This window comes from Littorina saxatilis, linkage group LG11 (assembly GCF_037325665.1).
Source record: "Littorina saxatilis isolate snail1 linkage group LG11, US_GU_Lsax_2.0, whole genome shotgun sequence".
Taxonomy (NCBI): domain Eukaryota; kingdom Metazoa; phylum Mollusca; class Gastropoda; order Littorinimorpha; family Littorinidae; genus Littorina; species Littorina saxatilis.
The window spans coordinates 7,923,040-7,946,031 of record NC_090255.1 but is presented as its reverse complement, the minus strand read 5'-3'; the positions used below and the strand labels follow the sequence as shown (position 1 = coordinate 7,946,031).

At 43.5% G+C, this 22,992-nt stretch overlaps 1 protein-coding gene and 1 long non-coding RNA gene across 2 annotated transcripts in view; one reads left to right on the top strand and one right to left on the bottom strand.

The window, feature by feature from the left end:
• The window catches only part of LOC138979673 (ER membrane protein complex subunit 2-like), a 347,725-nt gene that overhangs the window by 156,620 nt on the left and 168,113 nt on the right, over positions 1–22,992 (top strand). The gene's annotated exons all lie outside the window — the stretch shown is intronic.
• On the bottom strand, positions 1,273–3,513 carry LOC138980689 (uncharacterized). The gene is made up of 3 exons (XR_011460425.1): positions 3,369–3,513; positions 2,338–2,567; positions 1,273–1,423 (listed from the first exon to the last, which is right to left on the bottom strand). It is a non-coding gene; the product is annotated as an uncharacterized lncRNA (long non-coding RNA).

Sequence of the window (22,992 nt, the reverse complement as noted above, 5' to 3'; positions counted from 1 at the left end):
GAAAAGTCTCAAGTTTATTTCCTGACGCCTGTAAACTTGCTAAAAATCATACAGACACACAAACTTGCATACACACCATACGCTTTTACAACACACCAACTATACTTGAGTTAGGAAATTACAACACATTGTAATCCTTGTAGAAGAGAAGTAAAAAAAAATACCTACCCTAATATTTGTTTTAACCCTTTCGCTGCCAATCAAAACTTGGGTATGTGCATTCCTGACTGCCAGGGAATATTGGAGTTTGGGGTGTAATAATTCACACAAAAATCTAGCTTCAAACTGGCAGTAGGTAGGTAAGTAAAACCTATGTTGTTTTTAAAGGAAATTGAACCAAGAATCTGTTTTTAGTGTCTAATCATGGAAATGATAATTAGTTTGGCTTATAATGATGTTTAAATATGAACTTTTGAAAAATCAGCCCGGCGCATCTTCCGGTGCCTGTGGATCAAACACAGGTGGCTGTTTTGCTCGCTCCAAGAAAGGATTATAATCACTGTCATCTACCTGTTTCCAACGAATTGTCCGAAAGAAGATCTCCCCCTTCCCCTGTCAGTATCCATAATCATTTGCACCGCCTGTAGCGTCAGTCCGGCTTTGTTTTTCCCTACTAGGGCCCGGTCGACAGTCACCGTTAGCCATTTTGACGAGTCGAGATTTCTCTCCCATACCCTGTCGACAAGGCCGAAAATAGCCTTCAAACGCAAAACCGCGTCACCATTTATGTTTATTCATGAGAATGAGGTATCCTACCAAGCCATTGGCTGCTATTTGTGTGTCAGCAGTGACGTAGCATTTCTGGAAAATCCCGGAACGGAGAAGACGGGTTTACCCGTCCTAAGGCGCTGCGGCTGCACAAGCGCATGACTGGTATACCCGTCATAAGGCAGTCAAGTGGTTAAAGTTACCTTTACTATGACTTTTTCTTTGGGGGCCTTCGGAAATTCATAATACATGTACTGTGACGTGCAGACGCATATGTGACGACATCATACCGTTTGCTAACATCCTTATTTCGTATGTAGTCGAAAATCCATGACACTGACAAATGAGCTCAGGAACTTGGCTTCTAGCAATTTAATGTTAAGCGTAAAAGCTTTGACAACTATCATTCACATGTGAAACATGGCAAATTTAAAATTGATTCCAAAGAACAAAATTTGAGACAGAAATAACTTGTTGTTTTGTAGACATGGATTTTATCTTCTTCCTAAAAGGACCAGGATGATTTTACAAATTATGAAAAACAACTCACTGTCGATGGCTTTTAGTCACAGCGTACACCATGGTCTCTTTCCCTGCCCTCCCCCAGAGCCCCCTGTCAGCAACCGTGTAGCCTATGGAACACCTTCGTCATCACAGCATCAGTAGTCGTCTTTAGTTCATGTCCACCAACCACACCGAGCTCATGGTCATGGATCTGAAACAAACAAAACAAGCCAACTGAATTCCAAAAATCAAATATTCAGACAGCTCTTCTTCACATACAAACAATTCAATCTGGAAGCATCATACTGTCACCTGGAACAAAAAATCAATAATCACACTTGCTTTAAAAAAAAAAGTTTTCAGAAGAGCAAATGGTGATTGAGTGTAGCATTGTCATAAAATGTAATCACACACCTCAGGTGACCTGCATCAATCATTCAATACTATCTCACAAATCTTCATTTGGAAAGCACAAACATAGTTAGAAGAGAGCGTCAACCGTGATACTATTCAGTGTGGACAATTTTTTTCTGACCCATAATCCGATGCCTACACAAAGTGAGAATCAGAACTCACAAGAAGGCACTGTTGCATGTTTGTGATTATTTGCTTGAGTGTAGCACTTGCAATTTTGAACTTGAGGAAACAGCGTAGCAATTTCTGTTACATCCCTGAAAACCTAGCAGATGGCAGCTCTGGCCACAGAGCAATATTTGCATTAATTCTCACAGATGCAATGATCACAGAAAACAAAGTGGTGCATGCATTTTCCGCACCCCACATGAGAAAAAGAGGCCCATCATTGTGCGTACCCATAAGCATAGTTTTATCATCAAAATGTGTTGGTTAAATTCACAAATGTGACCAATACGCATAAACCTTGCATGAATTCCCAGGATAATGGGAAACTGGTCATGACTGAGAACTGATGAACAGTTAAGATACACCCGTGAACCGTGATGACATCTGGCATCCTCCAAAAAGCACACACTCAAGGTAACATTTAAAGCCTAAAGAGCGTCCAACAATAACATGTCACTCTCACAAGATCTTGCTACAGTTATCTGGGGAAAATAGCACAGGCATGACTGGTCTGCTTCAACAATAGCATTCAAAGCCACCTACCAGTGATCACTCCTTCGACAGATCCATCATGTGCCTTCAACATCTTCCACACTCAACAGTAAAAAGATGACTCCATCGAACAGTAGCACAGGCTCTGGCTCCACCATGATTCTTTGGCGACCAATTACTAAATTAGTCGCATCAGGTCCATCTGCTCCTGTAGAACCTTCTCCAGCAGCAAGAACTGATGTTTATCTTGCCGCTCTGCTCTGCTCGTAGTCTTGTGTCCGCTGAATGGAAGAAAAGAAGAACAAAAAGTCATTTACATGAAGCAATACATATTTTAGACAATCTGTCGGCCTGAAAAGAAACCATCAGCACTAAAAAACAATCTGAGCAAATGTTCAAAGTAAACGTGACATCTCTATATTTTTGAATTCAGGAGAAGATGAGGAATATATACATTGCAATCAATTTTTAAAGGGGCATACAGAGTGGCATTTGATGGGGTAAAAAGATGTAGGGACTCAGCAGTTGGAGATGAACATTTTTGTGTGTATTTACTTCAAGCAGATTTTGTTTTATTTTTTTTTTTAGACAGAAGAACAAACACACACTAAAAATCCTTGTTTAAAGTTGAACTGACCTTAACTTTTCCTCCAAACACTAGAACTTTTTGTATTCATTCAAAAATATTCATCAAAAAGGTTAAATTTTAAATTCAATTTTGCAGACTTTGGATGAAAAGTTACTCTTCTCTGGCATCCCGCGGACACAGTTCACACTTTCTCATCAATGAGATGCCTGTGTTAATTAAAAACAAACATCAATAAAACTATTAAAATAAAATAAAAATTTAAATATAAAAATAAAATCGACCAACCGCCCCCACCCGATTTTTTTTCCCTTTGCTGGAAACAATACATTTGTTTCACTAAAACAGTAAAAGAGATCAGCTGAATTTGTTTGACACATCTGGTTATAACTAAAAGAATAAAACACAAAATAAGCCAAAGTCACAGAACAAAAAGACGCTGTCAGTGTCACTATCAATGACTCTGAATGAGACACTCATTGCTATCGAGCCATACCTGTTCATCTTCACCTTGCCGGGACGGAACGACAGTCTGCGTTACTGGCATCGGTGGCGGTGTTAAGGTCACTGTCCATCTCAGCTTTCTTCACCTTCAGTTCAAACAAGCAGTGAGCACCGTCATACTCAAGTCAAAGCTTTCTGAAAAATAAATACTTGAAGTTAAATAGGATCACATTGATTCCCAAACCTAACATGCAAACAACTAAACTGGAATATTTATCATTAAATATGGATTATAATATGGCATCTCAATTTCACTAAATTAGTATATTTATTTTCTCTGTGATGTATTTTTTATTTTTATTTCAAAAAAATCTGTTTTTCAACTTTATCACTGCACACGCTGACACAGCCTCTGCCTGCCTCTCTAGTCTATGCATGCCTCGGGAACAAGGGTAATTTTTCTCTTTTCCGAGACTCAGACACAGAATATTCCACTATGACTATGAGTCTATGTCAGTATGCGGAACTGAAAGTTGAACATCTGTGGAAAAATAAAAAGATACAAATAAATTAAAAAAAGATATATGAAGAGCCTATTAGTATTACTACTAAAGCTCCTGACAACTGCTGCCGCAATGACTCGACCAGATTAGGAACCAACCAAAGTTCACCAAGAAACAGACAATGAGACATAAAATGATAAACGAAAATTCAGTTTTTATGGTGCCGTGAGCGACCCGCGAATCGGGATTCGGATGGTATTTTCACTCTTCCACAACTCCTTAAAAACAAACCACTGCATCAATCAACTTTATGTTTTTGGAAAAGTTAGTTCATTCATCCATCTTTCAGACAAAACAAACATGAATGAATAGAACAGTGTTCTTCTAGGCGAAAAAAAAATCGAAAGTGTGAGAAATTCTCTCTGCCATCAAACTCGGAAGCCGAAGCCGCGAGCTATCAAAAATTCAAATTCCCAAATCTTTCCTTCAGTTGATCAACTTACCTATTCTTGAAAGAAGTCAATCTTCATTTCAGAGAGAAGGATAAGATTACCTTGCATCCAATAAGCAAGTCAAAAATACAAGTCAATATGAAGAAAAAGCAAAAAAACGCCGATACAATGTGGATTTGACAGACTTCTTGCCAACAGGAAGTTGGAGATTGTGAAGTCTACAGGTCTGACAGACAAGGGAAATAACTTCAATAAATTGCTCTTTTCAGTCAAGGTAACTGTCTCCCCTGAAATTGAACTTTCATAGAGATTTTCTTCCAAAGCAAAATAAAATAAAATGAAAATATGCTGAGAACAAATTTTATGTAACCATTAACATCAGCCTTTATTTTGAGTAGATAATTAGTTTCAAAGTTACTTTAGTTCACATTTTTTTGTTTAATCTGAATTTTTTAAATGTTTTTATCGTTTTGTTATGGGTGTTCATATAGATTTCAGTTATCTTTTCTGTTCATATAATATTTTTATTATGCTTTGCCTAGATTTTTCCACGACATTATTTTGTGGAAAGCTGATTCCTACAACAATACCAAATCCCCATTACAATAATTATATTACATGCTAAAACAATTATAATGATAATACAAATTAAAATAATCATATTTATTTTAAGATAAAAATAATCAGGATAACAATTAAGCAAATAAATGTTAGTAATAACAAAATGATTAAATAAAAATTAAATGGGAAAACCATTACATAAAATAAAAATATTTTTATTAAACTTTTAAATGCATTTTTTTTAACCGAAACTGTCTTAAAAAAAAAAAAAGAAGTTTTTGAAGAAGAATAACTATTCATAACCAAAATTTAAAAGTAAATATTTTTTAATAACATAAAATATAATAAATTATTTCATGAAGTAAATGCATAAACTCCCGCAGTGGGGCACTGCGGTTATGAAATTAAAGGCCCCTCCTGTTTTTGGAACCGCAGGAGCTTTCTAGTTTGCTGTTAGGTAGATTTTTGGTTCCTCTTTCCTGTCATGCTCTCTTTTTCTTCATGAATTCTTTTCTTTTTTCTGCCTTCTTGCTCATTCACCTGTATTTTTTCCAAAAAATCTCTTCTCTTGCCGCTTGTCTCGCGATTCATGTATAGTTTAATCTGTTAGTGTTCTGATGTAAGTCCAGCAGTAGATAGGTTAAGCCTATTTTAACATACTGGAAACTGGTAATCTTCCAGTAGGTATTAATTTAGTTTTACTAAAGCCTGCTGGGACACAAGTAATGGGTTAGTGCATTTGTAAACAGGAATCGCTTGACAAGTGGCCCCTTTCATCCCCCCCTTCCTCGTCCTGATATGGCTCTGCGTAGTCGGCTGGACGTTAAGCAACAAATAAACAAACAAACAAATGCATAAACCCACGGTAAAAAATTAGGAAAAACAAAAATTGCAATCACCTTTTCATTGAATCCATGCGTGCTAAACACTGCGTGGTGAAGTCGTTTCGAATGCGACAATCTGCGTAAAAGTTGGCGAAAAGTAACGCGCGCGAAGCGAAGGTGTCACGAGGCCGTACGCATCCCCGCATGAAAAACGCAGAAATAACGCATGCGTCACGCAGAATCATGCTGGCTGGGTGTGTGTGTGTCTGTGTCAGTGCGCCCGTGTGTGTGTGTATGTGCGTGTGTGTGTGTGTGTGTGTGTGTGTGTGTGCGTGCATGTGTGTGTTTGTTTATACAGGGACGTAGCACCCGGTAGGGCATGTAGGGCGACCGCCCGACCACTTTTTCCGTAAAAAAAAAAAAAAAAAAAAAGAGAGAGAGAGAGAGAGAGAGAGAGCGAGAGAGAGAGAGAGAGAGAGAGAGAGAGAGAGAGAGAGAGATCTACCAACAGAACACCCCACGTAGTATTCACGCGATGGCATAAGGTCGGTTTTTTTTGGGTTTTTTTTTGTGTGTGTTAGTCTTGGTCAACTGCTGGAATAGGATGACGTCTTATTTTGACGAGAACGTCACACGTGACGAGTTCCGTCAGGCCATAAAAGTATTGGCGCCAATTTAGTGAAAATTGCTTCTTCGTCCGTTTGCTCCCATGAGAAACAATGGAGGTAAGAAATGTTTTGTATGTTCTGTGTGTGAAGCTGGGGTCAGACTGAGGGGTGAGTGATTGTGTGTCAACCGTAAGTACGCCATAACAATTGAGTAACACAGTAACTTGTGGGGTTAACAGTGTCACATGAAACAACATGTAGAGAGAGAATTGAACAATGGACACAAGTGTGCATCCTGGTTGTGATGGATCGAAAACGCGCTAAAAATATTCTGACAAATCCCTCTATTTTTCAGTCATCACTCAGGCTGCCAATGTTGATGGCTGGACGGATCAATAAATTGCTTGTTTAGAAGTAAACCAGTTTGTCAATGTCACGTTTCAATATATCACTTAAGGTGATTATGAACCGGTTAATTACTACTAATTAACTAACCACACCACGATCCACTCTCGCAGTCATACAATTAAATAGAGTCAACAAAAGTATAAGTTTCAGACGCCTGTTTATGTATAAACTCACCACCTCCCTCGAGCCTTCACTCAAAATATGTTCCTTTTACGTTCTCAACACGTAAAAAAAAACCCGTGGTCACTGACAAAATGCCAGTGGTATATAGAAAATTAACGTAACACGCTGAACCCGTGTAAATACAGTCAAAATGAGAATGTTCTGTTCAAAAGCTCTAGTTCATGCGGGTGTCACCACCCCACGTTGTCACTACTCCAATGAAATCACAGATACGAAAAGACAACGGTGGTCAACGGGGTGCGTAAGACATGGTGCACTTAGCTTTCTTTCTGTATGCTGGTTAGCCGGTATGCTGGTTAGCCGGGTTGCTGGTTAGCCGGTTTGCTGGTTAGCCGGTTCGCTGGTTAGCCGGTCCGCTGGTTAGCCGGTTCGCTGGTTAGCCGGTCTGCTGGTTAGCCGGTTAGCGTAGCTTCCTCAGGTCCCAGCTCCAACGTCTGCAGCTAGCAAAGTCCCGCCAAAGGCAGCCGTGCAGCAGTTTCAGGAAAACGTAACGAACGAAGGCTGCAAACAGAAAGCATCGGTGCACTAAACATGTCAGCTACCCCTCACCCACCACCTTAAAACATGTCATCTTTAAATATCTCATCGAGCACGTGGGCCTGCACAAAACGGACTTTTTACAACAACAAAACAGTCATTTTCCGTCCTTCTCTCCCTATCTGCAAAAACCATATACAGATTAGTATTTTAGCGTCACAGAGAGTAAATTATGCGCTAACCTGGAAAGAACAACAGAGAGTATTTCATTCCACAACACAGACTCATCAACAGCGTTAAATAATGATTTATTACCTCAAAAGCCTATGATTGTACTCTCATGGAAGCAAAATCCGCTTCCTCCCTGGAACAGCCTCTGTTCGTCAACAGTGACCAAAAACGTCCAGAACCCCTTGTCGAATCCTTATGCGAAAGCCATCGCCGACGAAGGAAAGTTGACGACTTGTCCTCAGCAAAATATGTGGCAGTGTGAAGGAAATAACCGGTGGAAGCTCCCCTAGAGTGCCGAATACAATATTCGGTGAAAAACCATCATACTCTAGAAACTGTGTATTAGATCCTTCCCCTTCTGCCGCTGGGTGTCAAGTGCGCCGTCCTTGTGCCTCTCTCAGACAACCTAGCCAATAACACGTGACTGACCTTGTCACAAAACCAGTCCAGCTATACACAATTCTGCCTCCCCAAGCAGAAAAAAGACACGAGAAACTCAATCCGTGAAAATCCCGTGCGCGCTGTCAGCGGAAAAACCGTCAGCCCTATGACAGCAGAAACCCCCACTGTGAAACTCGTGCACTACAAAACATCCGTGTTCATTGAGCACTGTCAGCAACCTCTGCTGTAGCCCAATATCACGCACAGGCGCTTTCTATCATGATCGACCCAGAACAGGCACTCCACTGAGTGACACTTTCTTGGTCTCTGTCACCCGATCGTGACACACCTCCCCTCTTCAAGACGAAACCTCGGTTTCGCTCACAGTCATGTTCTCCTCTACAGCCCGAGAGAGAAAGTCAGCTCCAACATTGTTGGCGCTCGGAATGACGCGTACCGTGAATTGGTACGGTTGGAGAATGAACGCCCAGCGCATAAGTCTGGCGTTTGCCAACCTTGCAACCTGAAGATATTGCAGGGGTTGATGGTCTGTTTCCAGACAGAAAGGTCGTCCTCAAGAACGAGCAACCCCTCGTTCCACCCCTGATGACTGCAACCTTCTCTGTCTTCTTGTCTTTGTTCTTCTGGTCTTTGTTCTTCTCCCCGTAGGCTGTCCTCTCTATGTAGGCGCGCAGCAGGTTGGCGTGGTACAGGCGTGCTTTCCCGTGCATCATGATCCTGTAGTCGTTCTGGCCCACCCTCGCTGTCACCTCAAAAGGTCCTTGCCACTGCAGTTGTAGCTTGTTGTGTTTGACAGGTAGAAGTAGCAACACCCGTTCTCCAATCTTGAAGCTGCGCGGCCGTGCCTTGCGGTCGAATCCTCGCGCGTAACGCTGTGCTGCTCTTCCCAGGTTCTCTTGAGCCAGTTTGCAGGTCTCTTCAATCCTGTTCCTGAGTTCTACTATGTAGGTCGCTGTCGTCTGCACCTCCTCGTCAGCTTCTTCGTCCGTCCAGGCTTGACGCAGGATAGCCATGGGACCGCGTACCTGTCTGCCGTACAACAACTCAAATGGGGAAAAACCCAAGCTCTCCTGAGGAACCTCGCGGTATGCAAAAAGCAATGCTGGGATGTACCTGTCCCACGTGCGTGGTTTCTCCTGAGCTAGTTTCCTCAGCATGGTCTTCAAGGTGCCATTGAACCTCTCCACCAGTCCGTTGCACTGAGCATGGTAAGGAGTGGTTAAGTGCTGCTCCAGTGATAGCAGTCGTGCTGCCTCCGCCATCACTCCTCCCGTGAACTGCGTGCCTCTGTCGGTGAGTACCTCTGATGGAATTCCCAGCCGGGACCACATAGTAACCAGAGCCTCAGCTACTCGCGTGGCTTCAATCGATTTCAGAGGGATCGCCTCTGGGTATCGAGTAGCGTAGTCCACCATGGTCAAAATGTATCTGTTTCCGTCCTCAGACGCAGGCAAGATGGGCCCGATGATGTCCACTGCCACCCGACGAAAGGGTTCGTCGATGAGCGGCATCTTCTCTAAGGGGACCTTCCTCACCCTTCCTTTGGCCACCACCTTCTGGCACTTATCGCAGGACGCGCAGAAACGTCGGACATCCGTGCAGATGCCTGGCCAGTAAAAGTGGCGCCAGACACGATCCGTGGTCTTCTTGGTGCCAAGATGACCTCCCAGAATCGAGTCGTGTGCCGTTGCCATGACACCCTCGCGAAACTCGCGAGGCACGACAACCTGTTTGAATGTACCTTCTTGGTTGCTAAACTCACGGTAGAGCAACTTCTTGTCCCTGAGGAACCTTGACCTCCCATGCTTCCCGCTCAGCTTCACCTTCCCCGACTTCGCGTGCTCCCGAGGAGTCGCTAGTGTCGGATCAGATGCCTGAGCCTTCGCGAGGAGCGCGGGGGTCACGTTCCCCAGGGCAGCTCGTGCAGCAGGTAGGGGTTTGAGAGGTTTATCCTCTCGCTCCGCCTGTGCCCGCGTGAGCACTGAAATGACGTCGGGAGACCGATAAACGGGAACCTCCCTGGTGACGCCGTCCACAAACTGAACCCGGTTTCCAATGAGCAGGTCGCATGGAGGATCGTCCATGACGACGGCCACAATGGTCCCCGTGAACAACGGTGTTACGACCTTGATCACTGCCGTGTTCAAGTCGTAAGCGTGAGATGCCTCGGCCATTCTCACTCTGATGCTGTCTCCTGTGTAGGCCATAGCTGGAACTAGACTCGCCCGAACCACTATCATGTCTGCCCCTGTGTCCCGCAGACCTTCGCCCTTCACTCCGTTAACGTAGACGTTGCAGTGGGGCTGAAAATGTTTCCTGGAGCACGGAACGCAGAGTTGTGGAATGGTGCATGAGCTCGTGACGTCCCTTAACTCCTCACTGCCAACAAAGTGTACGCCCTTCTGGTCAGCCTGTCTCTTGTGGCAGTCCTTCTTCACGTGGCCCCGCTTGTTGCAGTAGTAACACTGGATGTCAGTTCTGGAACCTGATCCTTTGTGTCCCTGATCGTCCTTCCCGTCCTTGGGTCCTGAAGAACCCGAATTTCCCGATTTTCCCGGCCGTGAGCCTGAAGATTTGCCGGAGATCGCCTGGGCGTCCTCGTGTACTCTGATCCAGTCGGCTGCCTCCTGAGTAGTCTTTGGCTGGTGTTCCTGCACAAAGGTCACCACCTCAGGTCGCAGGCTGGACATCAGTTGCTCCATGACAATGAGGTCGGCAAGGTCGTTGACGGTCCAGTCCTTTTCGGCCATCTCCACCCAGCGCCGCAGGTAGAGATTAAGGCGTGCCACAAACTGATGGCTCAGCTCGCCGCTCAGTCTCTTGCTGTTTCGCAGACGTCGTCTGTAGGCTTCAGCAGTCAGGTTGAAGCGCTGGAGTAACGCCTTCTTAAGTGCCTGATAGTCTCTCGCCTCGTCGTCATCCAAAGCGTTGTAGAGCTGCAATGCGCGTCCCTTCAAGCAGGTGCTAAGGCGGCTAGCCCACGTGGCCTCTTCCCACTTCTGGTCAGATGCAATGCGCTCAAACCGGCGTAAAAAGTCGTCGAGCTCGTCCTTGTCATCGTCGAACGTCGGCAGTCTCGTACGGTCGGCAACAAACGTCGGCGCGCTAGCCTGAGTAAGCGTACCCTTCTCGGCCTGTAGCCTAGCTAGCTCTAGCTGGTGATCGCGATCCGCCTGTTCCTTCCGGTCTAGTCTGTCACGTTCGTCTTTCTTTTCCTGTCTGTCTCGCTCTCTTTCTTGTCTGTCAAGTTCGGCCTGTCGTTCGGCCTGTCGTTCCCTTTCTTGTCTGTCTCGTTCATCTTTCTCTTTCCGTTCTTGTCTGTCACGTTCGTCTTTCTTTTCCTGTCTGTCTCGTTCGTCTTTCTCTTTCTTGTCCTGTCTGTCACGTTCGGCCTGTCGTTCTTGTCTGTCAAGCTCTTCTTTTCTCGTCTGTCGCTCTATGTCTTCCTTACGTTCTAACTCCTTGCGCTTAAGCAAACTACGCGCTCTAACGCGTGCGTCACGCTCTGTCTGTTCCTCGCTACCAGGAGTCTCAAAAGTTAATCTCTTCGTAGGAGATCCCCCTGTAGCCATGGTTAGTTTAGCAAAGCTTTATCACAAAAGTAAGTCTAACGCAGCTATAGCTAGAACACGCGGTGATGAAAGCGGTGGATACAAAAATCCAGCAACCGGAAAATGCAGAAGAAAAATCCAAACGGTGTAGAACAAATCGCGTAGCCTACTTTATCGGCTGCTTTTTGCGGTGAAACAAAGTGTTTCCCACAGCCGTGACCTACTTTATCGGCTGCTTTTTGCGGTGAAACAGAGTGTCTCCCACAGCCTTGGTTAGGACAGAAGTCCTCGGACCCTTCCCCCCCAAAATTCCAACAAAGTCAAAATATGGAGAAAAATCCAAGTAAAACAAGACGGTAGAAATGTAACCTGTTACAAAATGCGAAACAACAATGTAGAGAAAACTGAGTAAAACGAATAACAAATCCGCTAACCCCGCTCAGCTCTCTGCAACGGAAAACTCTGAACGTACAACAACAAAGATTCACAAACAAAGGAAAGGGAGGTAATCACAGTTAGCGCATACAATAACTCACAAATTACAATTTACATTTCCTGCAAGATGTGAATCGCTTAAGGTGTGGTATATGATCAAAACTATACAAAAAAGGGTAGCACCAAGCAGAAAATAGGTCGAGCACTGACGAGATTATCTGCTCTTAGTTATCCTTAATTGGTGGGTCTTTATCAGTTGGAAATTAACTGAGTAAATCCCGGACGAGCCCCCATGTGTCACGTTTCAATATATCACTTAAGGTGATTATGAACCGGTTAATTACTACTAATTAACTAACCACACCACGATCCACTCTCGCAGTCATACAATTAAATAGAGTCAACAAAAGTATAAGTTTCAGACGCCTGTTTATGTATAAACTCTCCACCTCCCTCGAGCCTTCACTCAAAATATGTTCCTTTTACGTTCTCAACACGTAAAAAAACCCGTGGTCACTGACAAAATGCCAGTGGTATATAGAAAATTAACGTAACACGCTGAACCCGTGTAAATACAGTCAAAATGAGAATGTTCTGTTCAAAAGCTCTAGTTCATGCGGGTGTCACCACCCCACGTTGTCACTACTCCAATGAAATCACAGATACGAAAAGACAACGGTGGTCAACGGGGTGCGTAAGACATGGTGCACTTAGCTTTCTTTCTGTATGCTGGTTAGCCGGTATGCTGGTTAGCCGGGTTGCTGGTTAGCCGGTTTGCTGGTTAGCCGGTTCGCTGGTTAGCCGGTCCGCTGGTTAGCCGGTTCGCTGGTTAGCCGGTCTGCTGGTTAGCCGGTTAGCGTAGCTTCCTCAGGTCCCAGCTCCAACGTCTGCAGCTAGCAAAGTCCCGCCAAAGGCAGCCGTGCAGCAGTTTCAGGAAAACGTAACGAACGAAGGCTGCAAACAGAAAGCATCGGTGCACTAAACATGTCAGCTACCCCTCACCCACCACCTTAAAACATGTCATCTTTAAATATCTCATCGAGCACGTGGGCCTGCACAAAACGGACTTTTTACAACAACAAAACAGTCATTTTCCGTCCTTCTCTCCCTATCTGCAAAAACCATATACAGATTAGTATTTTAGCGTCACAGAGAGTAAATTATGCGCTAACCTGGAAAGAACAACAGAGAGTATTTCATTCCACAACACAGACTCATCAACAGCGTTAAATAATGATTTATTACCTCAAAAGCCTATGATTGTACTCTCATGGAAGCAAAATCCGCTTCCTCCCTGGAACAGCCTCTGTTCGTCAACAGTGACCAAAAACGTCCAGAACCCCTTGTCGAATCCTTATGCGAAAGCCATCGCCGACGAAGGAAAGTTGACGACTTGTCCTCAGCAAAATATGTGGCAGTGTGAAGGAAATAACCGGTGGAAGCTCCCCTAGAGTGCCGAATACAATATTCGGTGAAAAACCATCATACTCTAGAAACTGTGTATTAGATCCTTCCCCTTCTGCCGCTGGGTGTCAAGTGCGCCGTCCTTGTGCCTCTCTCAGACAACCTAGCCAATAACACGTGACTGACCTTGTCACAAAACCAGTCCAGCTATACACAATTCTGCCTCCCCAAGCAGAAAAAAGACACGAGAAACTCAATCCGTGAAAATCCCGTGCGCGCTGTCAGCGAAAAACCGTCAGCCCTATGACAGCAGAAACCCCCACTGTGAAACTCGTGCGCTACAAAACATCCGTGTTCATTGAGCACTGTCAGCAACCTCTGCTGTAGCCCAATATCACGCACAGGCGCTTTCTATCATGATCGACCCAGAACAGGCACTCCACTGAGTGACACTTTCTTGGTCTCTGTCACCCGATCGTGACAGTCAATCCTTGCTTTTTAACACACTAGACAATAATGAAGACGAAAGTCATTTGAAGTAAGTGCTCATCACATTCAACGTATCGGAATTTAGATATAAATGTAAGTCGATTGATAATCACTGATACATTCACCAGCCCGTTGTTTGGTGGAGGATGGAAAGATGATTAGATGGAACTGAGCTCAGAAGGCACGAAATCGCATCATGTTTTCTTTCTTTTTTAGACCATTACAAGGGGACGGGAAGGGGGGGGGGCGGTAGTGTAAGCCCCATATTTCCTTAGCTGGCTCAGCATTTTGTCTTCCATTTTTTTCCGCCCTACCACTTTTATTAGGTGTGCTACGTCCCTGATATATATATATATATATGTGTGTGTGTGTGAATAGAATAGAATAGAATAGAATGTATTGTCATCAACCCTTAAGGATATTGACACAAGTTGTACAATAACTGAATGTATACGAATAATGTACAAATTATTTCATTCAATATTGAAACAATTAAAAACAAAGGCTCCAAGCAATTTTTGAATTTTTTCGTCTTTTTTAAATAACAGATCGCTTGGTTTCCTTAAGTCACAGTTTGATACTTCTTCTTTTACTAACTTTTTTCTAATATTGTTAAATGTCTTGCAATTGTCTAGAAAATGCGTGCGTGTGTGTGTGCATGAATGCGTGTATGTGTGTGTGTGTGTGTGTGTGTGTGTGTGTGTGTGTGTGTGTGTGTGTGTGTGTGTGTGTGGTCCCCCGCGGGTTAGGGAGAAGAATTTACCCGATGCTCCCCAGCATGTCGTAAGAGGCGACTAACGGATTCTGTTTCTCCTTTTACCCTTGTTAAGTGTTTCTTGTATAGAATATAGTCAATGTTTGTAAAGATTTTAGTCAAGCAGTATGTAAGAAATGTTTAGTCCTTTGTACTGGAAACTTGCATTCTCCCAGTAAGGTCATATATTGTACTACGTTGCAAGCCCCTGGAGCAATTTTTTGATTAGTGCTTTTGTGAACAAGAAACAATTAACAAGTGGCTCTATCCCATCTTCCCCCTTTCCCCGTCGCGATATAACCTTCGTGGTTGAAAACGACGTTAAACACCAAATAAAGAAAGAAAGAAAGTGTGTGTGTGTGTGTGTGTGTTTGGTTTTGCTTATTTGTTTTTTTGTTTTTGTTTTATTATTGTGTTTGTTTGTAAAGTCAATAATAATAATAATAATAATAACGGGCATTTATAAAGCGCCTTATCAGAAGTTCAAAGCGCGTGACAACAATACATGTATACAAAAATCATACAATCACTGTCAGATTCAAACAACACATCATGCACATCTCACATCCCCAGACTCTATACTAAGGAACTATCCGTAGTGTTGTTGGAACAAGTGAGTTTTCAAATTGGACTTAAAAGATGAAAAACTGGTTTTCTTTTGCAGTGGTCATCAGACGGGTGTTGCTGCGAAAGATCGACATGCGCACACGACGGCGTGCACTACGCGGCTGACGAGTGGTTCCTGCTGACCCCGTCTGACCCCTGCACTCTATGCAAATGTGACCCCTCGGACGGTTTACCCAGATGCCTTGAGACCACGTGTCCAAAGCTGGAATGTGTCGACCCCACGTCAGTTCCGAGAGAGTGCTGTCCCTTGTGCTTGACAGGTTAGGCTTGGATAAATATGATATTTTGTTTACCGTCGAACCTGTCTGTGTGTCCAACTCTCAAAAGCGACCACCTGCCCACAACGACTTCTCTCAATGATACCAGACTAATAATTCGCCTTTCTATAGCGACCATCTGTCGCTAATGGCAGCGTCCCTCGGTTTGTCGTTTGTTGCATGTTCCACTGTAATCCTACTAAGTGATCGTAGGATTTTATATTCACGTCGAGTCATAATGCAAATGATGTGAGCTTCGTCATTCGAGTCTTTACCGAGAGTGAGGTCATTCATATTCATACGTTCTGTTGTGACGTGGACTGAATACCATACGTTCTGTTGTGACGTGGACTGAATACCATACGTTCTGTTGTGACGTGGACTGAATACCATACGTTCTGTTGTGACGTGGACTGAATACCATACGAACTACCTGCGGGCATAGCTCACATTGTGTTAGCGAAACGCTTTGCTGATGTTTTTGTTTTGTTGCTGTTCTTGTGTGTGTGTGTGTGTGTGTGTGTGTGTGTGTGTGTGTGTGTGTGTGTGTGTGTGTGTGTGTGTATGTGTGTGTGTGTGCGTGCGCGCGTATGTGTGTGTATGTGTGTGTCTGTGTGTGCGTGTGTCTGTGTGTGTGTGTGTCTGTGTCTGTGTGTGTCTGTGTGTTTCCTCTTTTTTAGGGGGTGGGGCTGTTTTTGTAGTTGTTGTTGCTGTTATTGTTGTTATTGTTATTGTTAGTGGTGGTGGTGGTGGTGGTGGTGTCCATCGGCTCATCTGAAGCTGAAATGTAAGACTGGGCGTGATTTTCAGGCCACAACTGCCGGTTACCTCCCTTGCTCTTGCCGGAGAACGACACTCTTGGTGACCTCACACCTCTACCGTACACCTCTTCCCGTCTTGTGACCTTGACCTTCAACACTGACCTCGCCTGGAACTGCACGTGCACGGTAAGTCATGCCTTTGATCATTTGCGTTGAAGATATGTAAAAAAAAAAAAGTAAATTAAACTATGCATTGTACAAAGAAAAGTGTACACGACAGTTTTGCAGGTCATACTTTCTCATTAATTTGGGTAAGCATCCGCCTTCCGTAAACCTTCGGAACACACTGTGACGTGTAATGGCACAAGGCATCACTATGATCAATCCTTTAAAATGTGACGACTTATTAATTGTCTTTGTTGTTTCAGAATCCCGGGCAAAACGCCGACTGCATATCATTTGCCGCCATGGAAAACACCAGTACCACCACACCTTGAATCTAATACCGCGTGTTTCTTCAAGATGACTGTGTGCTCGGCGTCACCGCTATTGCACATTTTAAACTTCAGCGACAGGCGCTTAGGCCTACTTATTTACGTTCACCAATTAACCCTTTCGCTGCCAATCAAAACTTCCTGACTGCCAGGGAATATTGGAGTTCGGGGTGTAATAATTCACAAACAATTCTAGCTCCAAACTGGCAGTGGGTAGGAAAGTAAAACCTATGTTATTTTTAAAGGAAATTCAACCAAGAATCTGTTTTTAGTATCTAATCATGGAAATAATGCACAAGTGCAGGACGGGTATACCCGTCCTAAGGCAGTCAAGGGGTTAAAACTTAGCAAACGCCGTGCTGCCAGTCCTGAACTGTTTGTGGAAAATTAGCATTAAAAATGGGAAATCGCGGTGTAATTTTTGTTCAAAAAGTTTGCGAAGGATTAAAATGATATTTGATCAATTGTTTTGAAGTCATGAAATGGATGTGTGTGTGTGTGTGTGTGTGTGTGTGTGTGTGTGTGTGTGTGTGTGTGTGTGTGTGTGTGTGTGTGTGTGTGTGTGTGTGTGTGTGTTTGTTTCTTTCTGTCTTTCTGTCTGTCTCTCTGTCTGTCTGCCGGTCTGTCTGTCCTTCTGGGTATTCTTGATGTGTTGCTGGTTGTTTTGTTATCTGTTGTTTTGTGAAGAATTGTTTTCGATCGGAGTGTGCGTGCATGCGTGCGTGCGTGCTTGCGTGCGTGTATGTGCTTATATTTCTTCTTCAATTGTACATCAGCAAAACACAGGTCTTGAATGCTTTATTAGGCAATAGCATATTCAAATGTCAGCACCATCTTTGCGTTTTGTATAAAATCATCAAACCTTTCTGATTATTCCTCAACATTGTTTTCTCTTTGTTTCTCTTTGTTTCTCTTTGTTTCCTGCGTCTGTATTCAATCAATCAATCAATCAATCAATGAGTCTTATATCGCGCATATTCCGTGGGTACAGTTCTAAGCGCTCTGCAGTGATGCCGTGTGAGATGAAATTTTATACGGCCAGTAGATTGCAGCCATTTCGGCGCATATTTACCTTTCACGGCCTATTATTCCAAGTCACACGGGTATAGGTAGACAATTATTAACTGTGCCTAAGCAATTTTGCCAGGAAAGACCCTTTTGTCAATCGTGGGATCTTTAACGTGCACACCCAATGTAGTGTACACGGGGGGAGGTTCGGACACCGAAGAGAGTCTGCACACAAAGTTGACTCTGTGAAATAAATTTCCGCCGAACCTGGGATCGAACTCACGCTGACAGCGGCCAACTGAATACAAATCCAGCGCGCTACCAACTGAGCTATATCCCCGCCCCGTATTCGTTGTTTTACACACATACATTATCCCATGAACATCGGGTGGGCGTGTATTTAAATGGGAGTGTCCCCCTCGAATCCACAATTTCGATTTCTTCAGAATAGCTTATACTCCTATAACTCGGACGTATTCTTGCTGATCAATCTGTTCTTTTGGATACAGTTCATACCTCACCCAAGAAAGCAAATTATTGTTTATTGTCTTTGATTTAAGGCAAAGACGGGCATATGCTTTGATGCGAATATTGTTTTTGAATAGATCAATTTATGATGACATATCGATCATTTTGATGCTACACATGTTGACACGTATATAGTTTCACGTATGACTATTTTTAGTCCTTTTGTACAATGTAAAATTTAACAAAATTAGTTTTTCTGCACCGCATGTAAATGAGAAAGTATGTGTACCAACAGAAAACACACAGTTACCATGTTTGTTATCCCGTGTTTATTGATTGATTAAAATTTTGGAGAAAAAAATAAAAGATAAAACTTGCATCGGTCTCAGACAGCAAAATAAACCGAACAGACGATCACAAATGTGACCCTCCACTACAGAATGAGTCGCATGTCACCTTTGCATGATTTTCATATTTTTACATTTTCCTAAAGAGTGCTTTATGCTCTATCCAGTGGTGAAACCCGTTTTAGAAAAAAGCGAAAACTGTTTAAGTTATAAGCCTGTGACTAAGGTGACCCTCTCACTGTTACCAGACACTCCCCGGACTTATATCAATTAAGCCTAGCGCAGAACCGCGCGAGGTGACATGCGACTCATTTCGTGGTGGAGGGTCACAAATAATAACCAACTAAAACACCTCACCCGACACTATAAATTCAAACAAAACTCTTAAAGAGTCTATCATTTTCTTTATGATAACAGAAGCCGTGAAGTTTGCATACACCTCGCTCGCACCCCTGTCCTACTTATGTTTTTCTATTATAACCTCGTGTCTGTGTAAACTTAACGAGTGTGATTTCGTTTACAGTAGCTTTCTTTAAAAAACGAAAGTAAAATTGATGTGTTGGTGGGGTTTTTGTTCTGTTATGCTGAGAAAATTATCAATCGGAGACTGTAAACGCCATATCATGTGTTGGATTCTAGGACACTTTCCCCCTGGATTTTTTCCCCCCTGACTTTATCCCCCCGAATTCTTCCACCCAGATTTTTCCCCCCCGTGACATTTTCCCCCTGAGACTTTTTCCCCCCGTGACTCTTCCCCCCTGGGGCACTTTCCCCCGTTACTCTTTCCCCCCTTGACTCTTTCCGTTATTTTATTATTTCTATTTTAATTTTTTTGTTAATGCTTATAATGCTTAATTTTTTGATAAAATGAATAAATAAAATGTGTATTCTTACACATGTGTGGTTCCTACTTTTAATTCAGCAGCTTTGGTTTAAAACACGTACATTCACAAACATACACATCTAAAAGAGTCTAAAATAGTCTAAAAGAAAACACTGTATGCCGCGAAATGCGCTGGTTAGAGTCTTGGTATTTCCTTCTTGTGTGTGGCGGAGGATGACGAGCGACGTGTTGAGCAATCTCTGCTACGTTCACATCTAGAAGCGTCTAAAAGAAAACATTGTGTGCAATTCCAAGTAGGTATGTGTCAAGGTTTCTGTTGTCATATGACCGAACGAGCCGCAAAACGCGCTCGTTAGAGTCTTTGTATTTCCTTCTTTTGGGTGGTGGAGGATGACCAACGATGTGTTGAGCAATCTCTGCTCGGCCAGCTGCTTCCTCTCTTCTGAGAACTTCCAGGAACTTCCAGAAGTTGGGGCGATGCGCTCTAACGTTTAACTGGAATCCTGTGACAAGCCAGACTGCCCCCTGTGACAAGCCAGACAATGCCGTTGAAAGAAGTCTTTGAGGCGGTTCCTCCGTTTCTTCAGCTCGGCGCCTCAGTGAACTCCTCACTGCCATAATTTCTTCTCTGTGTGACTCAGGAAGATGGTTGTGTTCATTGACTTCCTTCTGCACCATTGTCTCAAACAAATGGATCTTGGCCTTGCAACCGCCCATCTTTCTTCTCTCACACTCCCAGCTTTGCTTTCCACCTGCCAAATCCTTCTGTTTTAAATATATGTATTTCTTGTCAACAACGCATCTTGCTCCTCTCTCTGTTGTTTTGAAATCGGCCTCTCTTTGTTGATCCATTTTGCAGAATAGTGGCAATCAAGTTGACAGTCACGGATACTGATATCGCAGATTTATCATTCACAGATTTCATTTACAGTGGCTAACAACACTGCTCACTTCTCACGTGAAAATACAAGTGTACGAATAATTTGTAAAGGGGTGGAAATGTTTGTGTCTAACACTGCTCACTTCTCACGTGATAATACAAACGTGCGACCAATTTGTAAAGGGGTGGAAATGTTTGTGTCTTCTCACGTGATCATCAATTGATATAAAAAAACATTGCTAAAAATTCACAAGGGGGGAAAAGTCACGGGTGGAAAGAGTCCCAGGGGGAAAAAGTCACGAGGGGAAATAATCCGGGTGGAAGAATTCGGGGGGATAAAGTCAAGGGGGAAAAAATCCAGGGGGAAAGTGCCCTGATAGGCATGTGTGTGTGTGTGTGTGTGTGTGTGTGTGTGTGTGTGTGTTTGTGCGTGTGTGTGCGTGTGTGTGTGTTTGTGTAAGTGTGTTTGTGCGTGTGTGTGTGTGTGTTTGTGAGTGTGTGTGTGTGTGAATATGTGTGTGTGTGAGTCTGTGTGTGTGTGTATGTGTGTATGTGTGTGTGTGTGTGGGTGAATATGTGTGTGTGTGTGTGTGTGTGTGTATGTGTGTGTGTGTGAGTCTGTGTGTGTGTGAGTGCTCGCGTGTGTGTGTGTGTGTGTGTGTGTGTGTGTGTGTGTGTATGTATGTGTGTTTGCGTGTGTGTATGCGTGTGTGTGTGTGTGTGTGTGTGAATACGTGTGTGTGTGTGTGTGTGTGTGTGTGTGAGTCTGTGTGTGTGTGTGAGTCTGTGTGTGTGTGTGTGTGTGTGTGTGTGTTTGAGTGCGCGCGCGCGTGTGTGTGTGTGTGTGTGTGTGTGTGTGTGTGTGTGTGTGTGTGTTTGAGTGCGTGGGTGCTTGTGTACATGCACCGCGCTCCTACCACTGGCCCCACTAATGTGTTTCTATTATAACCCCGTGTCTGTGTAAACTTAACGCGTGTGATTTCGTTTACCTTATCTTTTCTTTCAAAAAGGAAAGTAAAATTAACGACATGTCACAGACAAAAGATTGCATGTCTGCGAACAAATAACATCGATGACTATTTGATCAAGTAAAGTGAACTTCAGCCTCGATTGATATAGATTTGATTTTCTATTTTATACTACTGCCTGAAGATCATTCGGACTCTTCTGCACACTCGAGCCGAAGAAGTTACAACAGGTACGTTTGAAAGTAACTGCAAATCTGTAAATGTGTTGTTAATTTCAAAACAATGTTCATAAGTAACTATTAATATTAGGGTAACCCAGCATTGTTTACGTCAAGAAAAATAAAAGAATTACATAATTATCAAGACTGCAAAATCTGATAGAGGCAATAGGGGGCATGGGCGTTTTGATGTCTTATTTTCACCTCTGATTATTGAATTTCCGCATGTGTGTTTGTGTGTCTGCGTACGCGACTGGATTCGTTTGATTATTCGCATAAGGTATTTTTTTCTGTTTCAATATTTTATCTCTTCCACTTTCTGTTTTAGTTTTATGGTTTACATTTTATTAAAAAAAAAATTGGTTTTCCGAAATAGTCATAGCGATCCTTCAACGCATATTTCTGTCTGCTCGTTTTCCTTGCCCTTTATTGTGATATTGATCATGATCGCTTCTAAAAGTTTATATTTCAGGTGTCGAGATGTTGCTCTCACGTGGACTGGTTTTGCCGCTACTACTTCACTTATTCTACGGACAGATGGAATATGCGGTAAGTATATTGTATATGTTAATTAAAGCGGGCGAAGCATAATTATCGACTTATCAAAGACAATAAGCCTACTTTGCCCTCGAGATGGGGCTGAGATGGGGTTGGTATGTTTGCTTTTTTTATTCATAATTCTATGAACTCCAACTCGTTGGAAGAATAATCTTCTTATAATTAAATACATAACGCTGGGCTTAAATAACAAATATTGACGGCATCGACGACGACGAGATCAACATCGTTGCTGTCGTCGTCGTCTTCATCAACAGTTGTTGTTGTTGTTGTTGCTGCTGTTGTTGTTGTTGTTGTTGTTGTTGTTGTTGTTGTTGTTGTTGTTGTTGATTTTGCTGCTCCTCCGGCTGCTTCTGTTTGTATTGTTCTTGCTCATAAACATATTTCAGATTTAACTTTCTGATGACGATAATGTAACAGGGCCGGACTAGGTAAGTACGGGGGGGGGGGGGGGGTGGGGGGTGGGGGGTGGGGGGTGGGGGGTTACAGATGGGGGTCCAGGGGGCGAAGCCCCCTTGGTTTTATTTTTTTAATGTTTCTGAAGGGAAAGGAAGCCTCTCCTTGAACGAAAAAGGTAAATTCGACAGCAAGCTGTATAGGCAATGAAGAAGAAAAAAAATGCGTTTGGGAGGTACATGCTTAAGCCAGGGGGGGGGGGGGGGGGGGGTTGCGCAACCCCTGTAACCCCCACCCCCCCCCCCCCCCCCCCCCCTTGTCCGCCCTGTGTAATATTCACACGGAAAATAACAGCAATCCTCTTCAACATCGGAGACCACAACACAGACGACCGACGCCGACACAACAACCACAGCAACTACAGCAGAGTACAGTTTCACAGCCTATCCGGATCCAGTGCAGCTCCCTGCAAGCGTGTCTGAGTTCACCGTGACGGAGGAAGGCCTGGTGGACATTCTGTGCGTGGGATCGGAAGGCACTGTGGTCGATTGCACGTGCATTGCCGTGG